An 18,732-nucleotide genomic window follows, 5' to 3' on the forward strand; every position below is an offset into this window, starting at 1 on the left:
CATAACGTATGCTTTATTGAGAATTACTGGATTTAAACTTCATGTCAAGTAAACAGCAAAATGTGTGTGGGTCAAACTGTAATCCCCAGTGACAAGACACTTGTAACACAAAAGCCATTATCACTGATGACAAGTTCATTAGTTCTCAGAAGAGCAAATTCCCTCAATTGTGATACTGAACACTGACTGCATTTGACACTATTTTGAAAAATATTTATTATACAAAGATGACTGCAACAAGATATATAACACTGGTATTAGTAAACGGAGGGTTCCTTGTCTTGAACTTTTTGAGCTGTACAAAATAAAGCTGGTCAGTTACCAAGAGTTGAAACTCTTCCAGTACCTGTAGGCTCAGTCAGTCAGTGGTCTAGGCAGTGGACAAGTTGGCATGTATGCTGTTGAGAGGTAACTTAGAGGATGATACCTAATTGATCAACCTGACAATGCAGAGGGAACAAACTTGTCTAAAATGTTTGAAAAAGCAGCCAAAATAAGGAGAACCTTTAAGCTCTCCTGGACAGCAGTGGACTGCAACCAGCAATCTCCCTCTTAGTGGGACATTTGTCAGAGCTAGTGAACTCTCAAATTTTTTGTACTCAGAGGATCAATGAACAATGACAAGTCCTGGGCCAATATCCTCACTCCTTGAAGCTCAACCTTCACCTGCTGGAGAGATGCAAAGGCATCCAAGGTGAGTATTTCACTTACCTTTCAGGGGAATTTTTCATCGGTTCCTTGCTTGCACTGACTCTTTATGTCTGTGTGCATGTATATGTACATATGCTGGAGCAAAGCCAGGAAAAGTTCTGCTTTCTTAGATGTTTAAGTACCTTAGATATCTAAGTATGTTACACCTGTAAGGTTAAGTCATAAGTTATAAGCTAAGTGGAATGCTGCTAAGTGTTGTTCTTTGCTAAGTTGCCAAGTTTAATTTATAAGTTAGGTTAAACGCTGTTAAGAGTTATTCCTCTGTTAAATTGTTGAGGTTAAGTTATAAGTTAAGTTGTAAGGTAAGTTAGGTATAAACTAAGTGTTGTTCCTTTGTTAAACTGTTAAGGTATAAATTAAGGTTAAGTACTGTGAAGTTTGAGTACTTTTAGGCCGTATTCGTTTTCATCCTTGCCCTCCCCGTCCTTTTGTCACATGCACCTAAACACACATACACACACACCCCTAGACAGTTCTGAGTTCATTTCTATTTTGATTTTGTTTGTTGTTAGGTTTTTTCCTTGCTGTGCCTTAGCTGTCTAGTAAGAAGTAGATTGAATCTTGTGAACAAACTTTGTTGTGCTGTCACTTAATATTTAATCTGGTTTTTACTTATACCCTTACCAATGATTTTTTAAGCAGTCTCAAACACTCGTTTGTTGCACATACCATTGGAACTCACTGGCTACTGGTGCATAAAATACCACTCTACTCAAATCTTTCTTCCTCACTGACTCTTCACAAAACCTCTCATTCTTAGCAATTCAAGGTTCTCACACACCACTAAAGAGTGAAATAGAGCAGGGGAAGGCTAATAGGGTTTTTATTCTAGTTTCAGTCTCTGCCTAATTTTCCCTTTTTCCCTGAAAGCATCAGGAGATAAGACCTCTTGGAGTCTCTTGTCCCAGGGACACAAGACTGTCATTCCACAATCGGTGTGGAGGAAGAGTGAGGCATCAGCAGCTGTTTAGACCTGTGGTGCTTTCCTCAGCTACTTCTTGTCCTTATCCCCCAGCCAGCTGAGACCCCAGAGGCTGAGGAAGAACTTTCCTCTGGTAACACAAAAGTTGACAAGAGAAACGTTTTGCTTGAGCCTCCCTCTTATGCAAAATAGGAAATAATATTTTGAGTGACATTTACTTGATTAAAGCTGCGGCCAAAAACCAGGTTTTGGATTTGCAGTTTGCCCTGTTTGTAAAATAAAGGAAATTTTATACTTTTCCCTTCAGCAGCCTCCTTCCAAATCACTTTTTAAATCACTGATGTACTAGAGCTTACACTGTGCTGAATCCTTCTACATACCTCATCAGTTGGAAACCAAAGACTCAAGTTCAACTGTTGCCCGCTGAAATAGAAAAAATTCTCCCAGAGCCTGGGAGAAATGAGAGGCATATTTCACTTGCTGGGAGAAATTACTCACTTCTGTGTCTCGGCAGACCTCATTTCCTACAGGGCTGCTGGGAGCCAGGGAAGGAGGGGGAGATAGCAGCAGGAAGTGCAAAAGTAAAACTACAAAAGCAAAGCTCTTAGCACTTTCAGAACATGCCCTGATCAATTGCAGCTTGCAGAGACAGGGGCTACTTGAAATAAAAGTCAGCTTCATTTTCAAAGCTCAGTTAGTAGCATGCTTACTGGCACTTCATGAAGCATAGATATCTGCTCCTGAGTAGTCAGCAATACCATTGCATGTTGGTCAGTGCCTACTGGCTTGTAGCAAAGCAATTGCTTATGCTTTTTTATTTATATATTCAGTGAAACAAAATCACCAAGTAAAATCTAATTATTATCCCATAGGTCCATCCCTCAGGATACTCTTGCAATTGATCTGTTATTGCACACAACCAGTTGTGAAGGACAGCCTAAAGAGAAATGCCCAGAAATTCTCAACAAAAGGGCAATCATTAAAATTCCCTGACCAATGGCATAGTGAGAAGTGATGCATTGATAACCTGTGAGTACTGGCCAAGAGAATTGGATATAAGTGGACATGAGTATATTTCAATGAGGAGGAAAAAGGAGTCCCTTTTCCGCAGCTGGTAACCTGTTTCTGATGCAGTGTTTCCAATGTCAACCCTCAGGAAAATGAACTAAGGGGAAGAAGACACAGAACTTCTTATGAAACTGTATTTAGAAATTAATATAACTGTTCTAGACTAATCTTTGCCTTGAAAAGAAAGATACAAGCTATTTGATTAATGGATGAAAATAGCCTCCCATCCTCCACACCTAGAAGAGGTATTTACTCCTTGCAAAAATGCTGTGAAGTAATAGCACAAGACAAGCACTGAAAAACCAAGTAACTTTGGTTTTATTTTTAAAAAATCGTGAACCATTGTTGAAACAGGTAACATTTCTGAACTCTTTTCAGCACTGATGCATGTCTCTGAGGAAAAAAGTGCACATTCACTAGATTATTTGGAGAAAAACACAAGGAAATGAAGGCCATGATGGCATATGCATATGAGTACTTAAATATCAGGTGATGGGGAAAGAAGAGTATCATCTGAAAAAATGTGAAACTCCTCCAGTCCAGGAATAAAGAACCGCCCCATGCTCTTGGTGAGCCAGAAGAAGTAGAAAATTAGCAGTGAACATCTCTTCAAAAAGTCATTTCAGTGAGTCATTGAGAAGCAAATCCAGAGACTGGTATCCTCATACCCATATCCTCATAATCATTCAAATAATTATCATAAATAATGAATAAATGCACATAAATCACATTCTGTCCACTAATCATTCAATAACTAGTAGAAAAAGGGTCAAAGTCATCTAAAAATTATCTAAAAAAAATTATCTCAAAATAATTGTTTTCCTATTTTATTTCCACTTCACTGTGGCCTCTCAGTCACATTTAAGGCCTTGACTGACACATAAGAGCTCTGAATAGGAAAGGGAGTTGATTCCCCCAAGTCCACACATCTCAGTCCACCTGTTATACAGCAGTATAAGGAAGGTCAGAATATTTTGTCTAGCAGAGCATTTTTCCCACCAAATCCAATCACTAGAACCATCACTAGAACCTTCCAAAAACAGACTAGAGAGAATGACTATATTCAGATGAATAAACGGTACGTCACTCCCAAGCCCTACAGCCAGATGTATATTCATCATCTCAGAAGCCAGATATGTAGGTGAACACAATGTAAAATAGTATTTTTAATTCATTGTTCCCATTGCTAAAATGAAACTATTTTCTTTCTCAAAATTTATCTTTCCACTATTAATCACAATAGCCAACAAAATTGTACAACCTGTTTTTTGACAGCTTTCCTAAATTGTTCTCAGTGTTATAGCCTCTACCCAAGCTTTCTGTTTTCTTCCTTTCAGTTTGCTTGGTCTTTTAATTGTTGTAGCCTACAACCCCAAATTAGTCCCTAAAATCACTCACAAAGTTCTGTAATTCAGTTTGGAAGTTAGTGTACATTATGTTCCATTCCTATTTTATTTAGGAATCACAATTTCTTGCAAATGCATGTGTCTTTTCACAGTCTAGAGACTGGATGGATGCTCATCTTTAACCTTATTCTCAGTTCATTGACACCACTCTAATCTTGGCATGACATTGCATTGACAAGCAAGATGCAGCATAAATGTAGCTTAAAACTTCATTTAGCAAGGAAAAGAAAAATTCTCTTACAGTGTGCATTTTTGAAGTATAGTAATACTTTGCTTTTTCTGTATTTTTCATTACAATTGTCCAATTTTGTGGAAAACCTAGCTCATTCTTTCAAAAGTGCCTGTGCTGGGTTTAACAGCAGACATGCTGGTACTTGCATAAGATACCATTGCTGAGAGTTCTACAGTAGGCCAGCCTTGAATTTTACTGAAAGATACAATGAAACCACTCAAAAATTGCAGGTCTGATTCTAGTTTTCTTGTTTTAAATAGAGGAAATATCTCTGAATATATAATCTCTCAAAAGCTAGAATAAGTGTTATTGCATTGACTGTAAAGAAAACTATACAAGGTTAATTACAGTAGTAAAATAGCAAAATACAATAGAAGCACAAGAGATTTTTACAAGCAGACCCTTTCTCCTATTGCTCCAGAAGCTGGCTCAAGTCAGGAGAAGAAGAAGCAAGCAGACAGCTTCTTCTGTGGGAATAAGATCAGGACCAGATGAAATATCACTGACACAAAGCAGAGATCAGGTTAACTATATGAACCATTTAAATTTTGATGTATTTTCTGTGTCACTGCAGACTAGAATTTTAAGGTCATTTAAATACTTTTTGCAGCTTCTGCCACCTTAATTGGTTTATTCTCTATAAAAATTATAATTGCTTAATTTCTGTGAAATAGGAACAAAACCACCTACCTCCTAGCAATAACACTGACTTCTCTGGAATATCACTCAGAATACAGAATATTCTAAGTTGGAAGGGACACACAAGGATCATCAAGTCCAACTCTTATGTGAATGGCCTTACAGGGATCAAAAACAGGCTGCAGACTGCATGGGTATCACAGTTGTGTAGATCTAACAAGTAGAAAGAGACACATGACATTTTCTAAGTCCTTTGTCAGATCCTGCATCAATTACATATATCTTTCAGAGCTTTATGAAAGGGTAAACAAATACATTGGCTGAGACATCAAATTTTTTTAAGAAGCACAAGTGTCTCTAGGAATCTCTTCTCCTTTTTTCATTCTGATAAACAGTTTTTTTTATTTTCTTGTACTCCTGGATCTTGCCAGTTTGTATCCCAAATTATGTCCCAGTCACAGTGTCAAGGAAGACAGCATCAGCTGAAGAAAAACAAAGGAAGTTCCCCATCCATTAAGTGATCCAGACATGTATCTTAACAAGAGTCTAGGTTATAAATCTGCAGTTTAGAAATTAACACATGGTAAACATCTGTAGAAAACCATTAGTAAAAAAAATAAACATAGCAAATTACACTGCTATAATACAATTTTGAGACAAAGTGACAGGCAGAATGGTAAGTAAAAAGAACAAAACTGACTGTACAGAAAACTTGAAGGGAAAATATCAAAAGTCTTATGTGAAATATGGTGAAATTAAACCAGAAGAGGTGAAGTGAATCTTCCCGAGAGGAATGTCTCTGTTCCTCTTTCTCTCTACTCTCTTGCCCTTGATGTTCTGCAATTCTGTTTAAGTATGGAAAAGAAGCAATGGCAGTTACAATGCAAGGAAATAAACACCCCAACACATTCAGTGGAAAAAAAATGAAACAGGTGGGAAAGCATGAAGGGAGTAGAACAGAAATTCTTTATTTCTCAAATATCTTACTTTAAAATACACTTCCATTATCACATACTTCTGGAAATTGGAAGTACTCTTCACTGTACCCAAACAAAGTGGCCTTATACACAACAGAAAATACTGTTGTTTCCACTGAGTACAGCAGGAGGTGAAAACACTGAGTGTCACTCAAAGATTCTTTTTTTTTTTTTTTTTTTTGCTGTATACCAACAGGGACTGCATGGCACAATCCCTGTGAAAACCTGAAATGGAAACAATTCCCATTATTTATCTCTTTCATCCCTGTAAGAGAGAAAGAAATACAAAAGGAATATAAGTAATCAGATCTGAAAGGACCTGGTTCAAGAAAAGTTTTTCCTGAACAGGTGCCTATGGGGCAAATCAAGTCTTCAGGTATTTGTCACATAAATGGGCTATATGGATAAATCTTCAATTCATTTAATTCCAATACATGAGTGCTCTTTTTTTAGAACTGGGGTAAATTGAGGTCTCCATTGTATAGTCACATCATGAGTATTAGGCCCTGAAAGCATCAAATTCTTTTGTTCTTATGAATCAAGCTGAGCAGAAGCTTGAAATCTTAAGTACTCAATATAATTTTACTAAATAAATATGATAAAGAGAAGGCATCTGTGTTATTAAGTGTCATAAAAGTGATGAGCTTTTTTTTGCTTATTCATTTTTATTAAATTTGGTGATGCTTTTTCCTTAAACTTGATGAATGCTGATGGTTTTTTCTGAGTGACATTGAAATATCTAGAGAAAGAGAAGATTATGTGAGAAATACTGTTTTATTTCACTAATAAAAATAAATTAGACAGTATAAGAGTGCAGATGAATAGCAAGTAAAATATTTTGATAAACATCAAAAAAACCCAGAAACTGCAAAACTTATCTTGTAATATCACTAACATCAAAGTTACCAGCGACTATTTCATGAACATTATGTGCATAAGGAAAAAATACACTATTTCCCTTTATTACCAGAATCCTTCATTAGTGAGCAGCATCATTTTTAAAAAATAGGTAATTAAAACAATTTTTTAAGATTGGCTAACAATAGGAAGCACTGGAGTGGAAGAAGTGTGGAGTGAAAAGTTGAGAGAGGCCTGAGAAAGGGGAAAAAGTCCAGATAGGAATACCTGGCAACCACAAATGCTGCTGATCTGTCATCAGGACAAATCTGCTCATTCTGTATAGATAAACTGAAGAATGGGACTTAGGGGTTTATTTTCCCTAGTATTTTACTTGTGGTCTCGCAACATGTGAAGATAACATTTACTTCCTGTGCTGGTTTCGGCTGGGGTAGATTTACTGTTCTTCATAGTAGCTAGTACAGGGCCATTTTAAATTTTTTTTTTGCTGAAAACGGTGTTGATAATATAGAGATGTTTTAGTTGCTGCTGAGCAGTGCTTGCACAGCATCAAGGCCTTTTTTGCTTCTTGCTTTGCCTTACCAGCAAGGGGGCTAGGGGTGCATTAGAAGCAGGGAGAGGACATAGCCAGGACAGCTGATCCTGGCTGACAAGGGGATATTCCATATTACATGGTGTCATGCTCAGCATATAAAGCTGAAGGAAGAAAGAAGAAGATGCGGATGTTTGGAGTGATGACCATTGTCTTCCCAAATAACCATTAGGCATGATGTACCCCAACTGTCCTGGAGATGGCCGAATGCCTGCCTGCCCATGGGAAGCAATGAATTAATTTCTTATTTTACTTTGCTTGCATGTGTGGCTTTTGCTGTGCCTATTGAAGTGATTTATGCCAGCCCATGAGTTTTGTCTCTCTTACTCTTCCAGTTCTCTCTGCATCCCACTGGTGCCGGAGTAAGCAAGCAGCTGTGTGGGGCTGAGTTGCCAGCTGGAGTTAAACCACGTCACTTGGATAGCTGCTCTATGCACACAGATGGTGCATTCTGAATTGATTCAAGTATTGATTACATAAAGTTTTTGAAATAAGGACCACAAAGCTTCCCTCCCTCTAAAAAAATACCCATGTGCATGACCAAAATACATTCAGAAAACTAAAAAAATACCCAGAAAACAAAACATGTAATTAATTTCTATTGCCTTTTTACTCCTGAGTTCCCCAGATAATCAGGTCATTCTATAAGGACTGAGAATTTAAATTTTTTGTTTCTTTTTTTAAAAATAGAAAAAGAAATGGAACAAATGTGAAAACTGGCAACAGTACATATTCTTTGGAGAGTAGAAGTCACTTTGCAAAGAGAGTACCTAAAAAGGCACTGCTGCAAATAAGGTCAAAATATTCCTTGGAAAAAGCTAAACAGCAAAAGAATCTCTTTTTGGCAAGTCAAGTATGAATGGGTCCACAGACAAAATGCACTGAAAAGATCACATAAAGTTCCACTTGCATATTTGCGTATTTTAGGCTGAGGAGTGATCATGGAGGTTATGATTTCCTTTCACACTTAAGGATGAAGGAAAGAGAAGTATTCATGAAATCGAAGGTTTAGAGAAGACATGACAAATATAATTTAACTCAACAACATGCAAAGTGAAATTCAACTCTTTCTCATGGTAATTGACAATTAAAGAAACAATTCAGAAAACAATCTTCATTTTCTCATAGTAACAATGAGTGAAAATGTCTGGCACCCATACCAGCAGTATGTGCAGACAATAACTCACTGGGGTGTATCCATCTAGAATGATTGTATTCTAGAAAACAAAGCTCTGCAAAGTTTCTTCACAAAAGATAGGATATTTCTATCATTTTGCAATGCCTCCCACCAATCATTAGTACTTACTTATTCCCCTGACATACACGGCCTCTATCTCAGTTCTTGAATATATTCTGTATCCCTCATGGAAATCCCAGAGAAGAACAAATTATTCCAGTAAACACTGGCCATTTTCTCCTTCTGGCCTGCCATTTTCTACACTGAACAACTCTATTTCTCCAGTGTAATAGAATTCCACACCCATATAATCTCAGATACCCTTTTCACTACCTTTTTTTTGCAAGTCTTCCCCTATTGTTCCAGTATAATGTCCACAGATTTCAGTGGTTTCCCCAAAAAGATGTTCAAAATTATCTGTCCTTTCCCTTTTGTCCATCTCCCTTCCTACCAACTCTTCCATCTTTCTTCCCCACCAAAAAGATGACAAAAGGTTGACTTCTGCTTTATTCTTCTGCCTTCTCCACTTGCCTAATCTGCTGTTGTCCAATGGCATTTTTCATCACCAGATTAAGATCATTCTTCTTGATCTTCCATGGATTTTTGTCAAATTACACCAATGGTAGGGTGGAAGCGCTGGGGCAAATATTTCCTTTCCACTTTCTCAGAATGAAGTCACTAATTGTAACAAAATGTTTCTTGAGGAAGCAAAAAATAAACAAATAATTAGTTTTTTTCACGTGAACAGAAATTTTGCCTAGCTGAAGTCACAGCAGCAATGCAAGTTGCATTTAAACAGATTGATGACGTTCTTCTGCTGAAGTCCTCTGAAATGAGTAATTAATTTCTAACTTTGATGCCTCAGAGATTTTTGAAATAGCCCTATTCCACAGTCTTCTGAAGTTTTAAATTGCAAGAAAACAGGTAGTTACTATTATATTAGCAAAGAATTAGGATCTTATAATACAATGCTCTTGTACAGAAACATTAAGGTTAAATAGAAATGGCACTTCTTCCAGAAGGTAGGAACACAAGCTGGAAGCAATAGCACCCACTTCAGAGGGAAAAATCTTATATGACACATAAATGGATACAATAGACATGATTTCAAAAGCATCTCTGCCTACACCGATTCCAGAAGGTGAAACAATTTGTTTTGTCTCCAATGACTGAAAATTTTGTGGCTGTAATGAAGAATGTCAAATATTTTCTTTCTCGTTGGTAATTATCACAAAACCACTCTGGCTCTACTTTATCCCTCCACTGGGGAATTATGAATCATTAGGTTGAGAAAATATTTTTACAGCAGTGAAATAACATCAGTCTATGTAAGACTGCTCTTCCAGTTCTTAACTGCTTTCTAAATCAGATACATCAGTGTAAACATAGAAGAGAAAGAAATCATTGAGCTGAAATCAGTCATCCGCTGGCATAAACAACCATATTATTTCTCAAATACCTTATCAGATACCAGATTATCTCTCTCAAACATGTCAAGTCCATCTAACTACTACTATGTTTGGCTCTCCATTACCCTCTGAAAAATCCTAAACCTCCTTTATGTGATGGTTAACACCATCCTTTTTCTAGTCAAATATTATTCTTGGCAAGAAAAGCCCTTTATTTAGAAAGATTGTCCATCAGCTCAAATGGCTCCTCTCCTTCTCTTGCACTTAGTGGCATCAATTACATTCACTTTAAGGTTTTATCTTAGAGCCTGGATCTATTAGTCCCCAGTCAATCTGTTCTTCTCTGCCTTTGTTCAAAATTTCTTGAACATGAATGGTGCGGTAGTCTGCACAGGGACTTAAGCAATGGCTTCTTCAAATTCTTGCCTTTAACATAACTTGCCTGACACTTCCTAGGTTGGAAATTGCACTTTTACACAACTACTCATTCCATGTTAATGAACAGTAGGCCTAAGATTGTCTTCTTCTTTCACTGACACATTATAAAATTATTAAATATTTTCTTGTTACTAAACATAAAGATGTCCAGCTTTGCACTTCCATTGCTAAATTTCGTCCCTGTGTAGTTATTCCATCTCTCAGTTATTAAATGTTTTTCCTATTTTATCCTTCAATCCTCTTCACTGATGGGACTATCTCAACGTTTGTATTTCTTTGTTCTTCCTATTCTGTCATCCTAATTCACTAATATTACCAGCCCCAAGGTCATGAGGAATTGCTGTAGATGTCCCTTGCATCTCACCCTCTCTCACAACCTGTTGTTGCCTTTCCATCAGCCAGTTCCCTATGTCACTTTCCTTTCCTAATTTTGGTCTCCATCTCCTTCAGGTTAAAAAACCACATAGCACCATAATTTCACAATGTCTAACTAGATTAAAACCTCCATTCCCTATTTTTCTAGAGTATTTGTTATGTAACCAAGAAAGCCACCACATAGACTGATCTAGACCACCACTGGCATATTGACTGGCAAATGCATACTGCTTTCCATCTGCTTCTGCCACTTACTTCTGTGCCTTCAATTATTCCTTCTTTCAGAAGTAATTCTAAAAAATATGAATATAAACCACCCAATAAAACAGTTCTGCCCTAACACAGAAGCCTGATTATAAATCTTTCACTGAATTTGGAATTTTAAATTTCTGAAAACAGTCAGAATTTCAATTCTCTAATTATTTTGGTACAGAAAATAAGAGATTGTAAATCAAGTACATTAAGTTTAGACTGTACAAATTAAATTAATTTTGTTAGCTTTCCAGAAATATTAATTTTCCACTTCCTACCTTAATGTCTTACAGCAGTTCCACTCCTCTTTCATTTATACAGATAAAGAACAGTTTAGTATTCGTTTTAAATTCCTTAGTAGAGCCTAGCTCTGCTGGGCCTTAGGTCATGCTGCTGCTTTGATGGAAGCATTAAAATTCCATTTGAGTAAGCACTAATTCCTTGTTCCTCTGCCACAGCTAAACAAAGGAGCTAATTTTGTTAGCTCAGAGGGTTCAGGAGCAGAATTCAATAAAACAAAGTTACTTGTCACCTTTGTGTGCAAGATGCAGGCTTTCTCCACAGCCTGTAAATGGTATAACATTGTACAGATATCCTTACTCTGACATAACAATAAATTTGCATTACATATCAATGGAGTTCACCTCACTTTGAATTAACAGAATCAGGTTAAACGTTTGGAATTAAAACTATGACAAGCTAGACCGTGAAAAACAAGTATAACTGAAAACTATTTGGTATGGCTTTAAGCGTTTGCCAAAAGAGTCAAAAGTTTAGAAGAAAGGGGGCACAGACAGTAGAGCTGGCACATATGAATGTACAGCACCAGTGTGGAGGGAAGAGAAGGGCAATGCTTCTTCTTCGGTGAACAGCACTAAGCTGGGATTTCTAATGAGCAAACACTGGGTCTTGCAGGTGAGCAAAACTATAGTCACATTTGTGTGTTTGCACCACTGGCACTTACCATTCATAGTGCCAAGAGTGAGGTGACAAGAAAAGCATTAGGGTGCAGTTATGATCCCATAAAGAATCTCGAATGTTTAGGGTCAGACTTACGTAAAACATTTCTAAATAACATATTTTATTCATTTGCTTTTTTTTTTTTTTTGGCATGTTCCCAGGACTGGCATAAAAACACTGTCATCTGAAAGCACTTTAAATATCTGTAGCCTCCTTGAGACAGCTTTCTTCATATACAGTACAAACAAAAGTTGTTTTTAATTGCAGCACGGACAAAGGTTCTTCCCTCCTTCACCTGATCTGTCATCATTTCAACTCTGCCTCATGATATAAATAAAGTTAAAATATGTTTTCAGAAGCATCTACTCTCTGGCTGGAGTGACAAGTCAACATACAAAATTATGCCATTGTCAAGTAATGACAAAATACCAAGTGATTGATATTGGTGCCTGGGATTCTAATGCCAGACATTTCACATAACAAGTCCTTTCAAGATTATTAATGACTACAGGATTTTTTTAATGATGGCTGCTAAACAACAGATGGCAAAAGGGGCTGAATAATATTGTCTGGTTTAGCCAATAAATTTACTGATGACTTCACTGACATTGCACTAGAAATGCAGAAAGAAAACAAAGATATTTAAATATTCACCCTATTAATTATATTAATTTATACTTTCACAAAGTAGTCTTGTAGGTTTAACAGCAAAACCAGCTGTCAGAATTCTTTTTCAGAAAAGTATGTTTTTCTGGTTTGCATTTTATTTCTAAAAGAACAGAATAACATTCCTAAAGAAAATGCATGCTCCTTTTGGGGAAATGCATATACCCTGAAGAACTCTCAATATTCAGAAAGGGCTGACAGTCCTCTTCAGTAACAGCAGCTGAAACATGCAAACTCTGGGGCCAGAAGCCCAAGGAACAGCTCACACGAAGAACCAGAAGACATCATTCCATAGATTGTAATGGGCTGACAGAATTATGCCTGACTTGAGCACAGTGTACAGAGAAATGATGCACAAAACAGCCCTACTAGGCTTAGCATGCAGCCAAGCCAGAAATAATGGCATAGTCTACCATCAACATGCACCCATAGGTAACTGCCCATAGGCTCAGGACTATTCTAAGTTATGCAGTTTCTATTTCAGAGTTGATTCATGTCATATTGATGATAAACAGCAAGCATGAAGCTGTGGACATGCCCTGCTGGTTTGCTGCGGTGGAGACGAGTCTGGGTTTTCTTCTCTGTACTGGGTCCTGCAAGCACAAAGACTGAGATAATACCTTGACTGTTTATCTGCATAGATAGAGATCCTACCCTATTAGACAAACACAAGCCTAAGCCATCTATCCGATCAAAATAATAGTTTTAGAATTCAGTAGCTGGTTTTTTCCTTTTTGGTAGGTATTTTAAATGCAAAAACACTTGAAGGAAGACAGAGAATTTAACAAAATAAGGTAACTCCCATCTCCAGCAATATTCCTAATAAAATTCTGGAATTACAGAAGGTCACATATCACTTTTTTTCTATGTAATGGTGTCAGAGACTACGATGTTAGAATTTATGGCTTAAACATTTTCATGAAGCACTTGTGCCTATTATAGCAAAACTGTATTATAAAAGCTGCAGAGAAGACCACCACACCCTGACTAAAGCCCTACACTGCTCACTACTCAAGACAAAGTGACTCAACTTAGGTCTAGGGGAGAAGAATACATTCACAGAGGGATCAAGCTTACTGCCTTCGGAGTGGAGACCATAGCCCCAGGGATATCAGCTGCCAGGCCCGGAAAGACCCACACTCCAAAGGGTTGGGGGAGGAAGAGAGGTTTTGGGTGTGTGGTGAAAAAGCCTCTGGTTCGAAGCAGTGAACGCCCATCCTCCAGTGTGCAGAGGAGCTCAGCTGTGGGACACCTTCACCCCGGGAAAAGCTCATCCACATGAAGGACAGCAGAGAGGGGATCATGGCCCACCAAAGGTCCCCCACAAAGGGGTCCCCAGACCCTGCACCAGAGCACTGCAACATGATGTAACAGATCCACAGTGTTGCAACGGACAGTGTCAAACTTGCCCTCCCCAAGGGAGGCATCTGGGTGTTTCCATCCGGCCCAAACATATATTAATCCACTGGATTCTATACTTCTTGGCGGCAGCGCCAAGACGGCGGGGGACCCTTACCACCAGAAGACCAGATGGAGGGCAACAACGAAACATTGTTGGGACCACAAGAAGGGTGATATGTTTCTAGCTAACCCCTGCCACTCTCTCCCTGTACCCCCCTGTACACCTCTTTTTCTATTACTTTCTTTCTTTCTTTCTTTCTTTCTTTCTTTCTTTCTTTCTTTCTTTCTTTCTTTCTTTCTTTCTTTCTTTCTCTTTGCCTCTTTTACTATTAAACAAAATATATCAAATTTTTGGCACCAACATCTAACCTCATTTGTTTTTAATCAAGTTTTGGCGTATATTTTGGACCTTTCTGTGTTCAATCCATTTTATTCACAGCGACTTAGTTTTCTTCGCTCTTCTGTGTTTAAACCAGTTTAAACAAGTGGATTGAACCTGTCTGGATTCCAGACACTCACCAAAGCCACTCTCTCACTCCCCTCCTCAGCTGGATGAGGGAGAAAAAATATAACAAAGCGTTCACGAATTGAGATAAGGACCAGGAGAGATTACTCACCAAATACTGCCATGGGCAAAACAGGCTTGAATTAGTGATATTAATTAATTTACTATTAATAAAATCAGAGCAGGATAATGACAAGTAAAATAAAATCTTAAAAACACCTTCTCCCCACCCCTCCTGCCTTCCTAGCTTTACCTCTTCTCCCAGCAGCAGAAGGAGGCAGGAAATGGGGGTTATGGTCAGTTCATCACCTGTGGTTTCACCTGCTGCTCAGGGAGAGTAGTTCCCCTGCTCCACCATGGAGTCCTACCCACAGGAGAGAGTTCTCCAAGAACTTCTCCAGTGTGAGTCTCACAGGCAACAGTTGTCCCCAGACTGATACAGTGTGGGTCACCCTTCCACAGAGTGCAGTCCTTCAAGGACAGGATGCTCCAGCAGGGTCCTCTCTCCGTGGGCCTCCCACGGAGTCACACCCTCCACTCAGGCATTCACCTGGTCCAGCATGTGTTTCCTTTACACCAGGTCTGTGTCTCTGTGGTCTTCCATGGGTTGCAGGGGTACAGCTGCTTCACCATGGTCTTCACCACAGGCTGCGGAGGAATCTCAGCTCCAGTGCCTGGAGCACCTCCTCCCGCTCCTTCTCCACTGACCTTGGTGTCGACAATAAGTTGTTCCTCTTACATATTCTCACCTTCCACTTCTCTAGCCACAATTAAAACTGCTCAACAACTTTTTGTTTTCATTCTTCTTAAATCTGTTATCACAGAGGCATTACCACCATTTCTAATTGGCCCAGCCTTTACCAGTGGCCCATCCATCTTTGGAGCCTCCACGGACTGGCTCCGCTGGATATGAAGGACGCTTCCAGCAGCTTCTCACAGATGTCAACCCTGTAGCCCCCCAGTGCCAAAAACCAGGCCATATAAACCCAATACAATATCCCTACACTAAGTTGTTCTGGACAGAACTCACAGGCAGAAAGCACATCTGTACTCAAGACTAGACATCTGTTTTCAATCTTGATGGGTGCAAAATACAGAAAAGAGGAAAAGAACACTGTTGAGCTCAGAAGAGTAGTAATTCAACACTGATAGAGAAGCAAAACCCAAAAAAAAAAAGAACCCAGTCCTGGGAAGCTGATGACGTACAGACCTTGACAGCCATTTCCCTGAAGGAAATACACTTTGTGATATAAATGCCAAAAAGTTTTGGAAAAATAGACAATTGTCTATAAGCAACACCAAGTTAGGTGGGAGTGTTGATCTGTTTGAGAGTAAGAAGACTCTACAGGCCTGGACAGGCTGGCTCTATGCACTGAGGCTATTGTAGGAGATTAAACAAGGTGAAGTGCCAGGTCCTGAACCTGGGACACAACAACCTCATGCAATGCTACAGGCTTGGGGATGAGTAGCTGGAAAGCTGACTGGCAGAAAAAGGACATGGGGTTGCTTGTTGACAGGTATCTGAACTTGAGCCAGCAGTGTGCCCATGTGGTCAAGAAGGCCAATGGCATCCTGTTCTTTATCAGGAATAGTGCAGCCAGCAGGACATGGAAAGTGATTGTCCCCCTCTATTTGAACCTGGTGAGGCTGTACCTCGAGTAGTGTTCACTTTTGGGCCCCTCACTACAAGACATTGAGGTACTCGAGTATGCCCAGAGAAAGGCAACAAACCTGGGTGAAGGAACTGGAGCACAAGCTTCATGAAGAGCATCTAATGGGACTGGGGTTGTTTAGACAGGAGAAATAGAGGCTTCAGGGGCACCTTATCACTTTCTAAAACTGCCTGAAAGGAGGTTGTAACCAAATGGGGGTCAGACTCTTCTCACAAGTAACAAGTGACAGGATGAGATTAAATGTCTCAAGTTGATGAATGAAGGTTTGGATTGTATATTACAAAAAACTTCTTCACTGAAAGAATGGTCAAGCATCAGAACAAGCTGCCCAGGGAAGTGATGGAATTACCACCCCTGGAAGTGTTCAAAAAACATGTGGCACTTGGGCATATGGTTTAGTGGTGAACTTTGGCAATGATGGGTTAACAGGTGGTCTTGTTGTTCTTAGGGGTCTTTTTCAACCTAAACTATTCCATGATCAGGAAAAAGGACAGGAAATATTTAAGGTAACCCTGAATGCTGCATGCAGACCTTCTCAGCTTCATTCCTCTTCATTCCTTATGGGGGTTTTTTTCTGCTGTTATTCTCTCTGTTATTTGTCTCTAGCCTCATATTCTTTCCTTCACTGAACTTAAAAATGGAGAAAAAATAGAGTAAGACCTCACCTGTTTTATTAAACAGTTCTGTTAGTCTGCAAAATAGACACTATTGCTCAAGACACTAACCCTTATGATGTAAAAAGTCTGAAAATTTAAATAAAGTTTAGGGGTATAACAAGTTAATATCAAGTTATAAATATTAGCTCTATCAAAAAATTGTGTATAGACTCAATATATTCTTAAAACTAACAAGAATAAAAAGATAATCAGGAGAAATTAAAATCACTTTTACATTTTTAGAATTATGGAGCAACTTGTAGTTCAAAAGTAATGTGTTTGTCACTTCATTTATACATAATGGATAAGCTGAAATACAATGACATTAAACTTTCCTCAGCCTTATCTGTGCTAAAAAGAAAATAAACAGGAGGGTAACACAGCTTTCAGAAACACTGCAAGTATATAACTTCAAATCTGCAGTTTCCACTTACAGTTCTGGGACAGATGGTTTATTACACCATTAATAAACTCCACAGAACTCCTGGTGAAAAAGTTAATGTGAACAGAAAGTCAGTACTGTCATTTCTTGTAGGCAGTTTAGCAGCAACAACACACTCCTAAATGAAGACACTGCTCTGCTTCTTCATGAGTTACAGACTCTGAGGACCCAAATGAGGTTTTGCACATTTGCAGGTTCCTTTAAAGGACACAGGAGCACCCACAGAACATGGCAAGTCTTTAGCAGGCACCCTGAACTGATCCCTATTCCATCACATGCACAATTAACATCTCTGTCAGCTGTCCCACATTGCTCACCTTCCTAAAGAAACTCTGTTCCTTTTATAGCATGATATTTAAGGAAACAGAATTCAACAGAATTGTCATGATTCTGCTTCTAATCTTTCCTGAAGAAGACATTCCATAAACACCTTGTTAGACGTACAATAGTGTAATATTAAAAATTATAATCACAAAGGGAGTAGCAGAACTGAGATAACTCTCCATGTCTCTATGAGGAAACAGGTTTTTTATGGCAGGAATTAAGTACACCCTTCCAAAAACACAGGAATAGTTTTTTCCTTTTATATTTACAAGAGATCTTTACCAAATAAAACATATACAGGTTAACCCATCTTCTCTTCCACTCCTAGCCTTCAGATGCCTTTTACTTGAAAATGTAAGGGAAACCCTTGAAGAGGGACACACACTGCATTTCTTCCCTTACTCTCTCAACCCATCCATCAGAACATATAAATATTTGAGAATTTTCCAGCATCAGGTAAGTGCCATTTTTGCTAGCTACATTTAGAAGTGGTAGGTAAAACAAATTTGAAGCAACATTTGCCATATTTCTGGTTTTGGTAGGACCACATATTTCTGAGAAGGTTGTACTTACATCACATAAGGAAGGGCAGAATAACTAGTCACTAAGCATACCTATCGTGGAATTGGTGTAGCACTTTCATCAGAACAGGAGAAAGATGTGTTGTCACATGAAACAGCTCCCATGAAGGTTTCATGGGCAGGCTGAATGCCCTCAAAAGTCAGACAAGCATGTTAAAAAGACATGACCTGCCACTGGCCATTTTTCAAATAACCTCATCTGGCCCCCCCCATCATGACTTTCACCTTGCACTATGCACAGCTGTATCCCACCTGCTTTGACCATCATGGGAGCTGCCCCAGCAGATGTGGGGCTGCTCGAGATTAGAGCTTAGAATGTAAAAAGCACAGCCATCGAAACAGAGCCTGAAATGTTCCAAACTCTCATGTTCAAGGCTCCCAACTGTCGTTATGTTTGGTATCACCTACATCTTGCTGTGACCTTCCTCTTTATTTGTAGGCAGGTGGCTCAAATCCAGATACACATAG

Source organism: Lichenostomus cassidix, chromosome 2, assembly GCF_008360975.1.
Source record: "Lichenostomus cassidix isolate B80296 chromosome 2, HeHo_3.0, whole genome shotgun sequence".
Classification (NCBI taxonomy): domain Eukaryota; kingdom Metazoa; phylum Chordata; class Aves; order Passeriformes; family Meliphagidae; genus Lichenostomus; species Lichenostomus cassidix.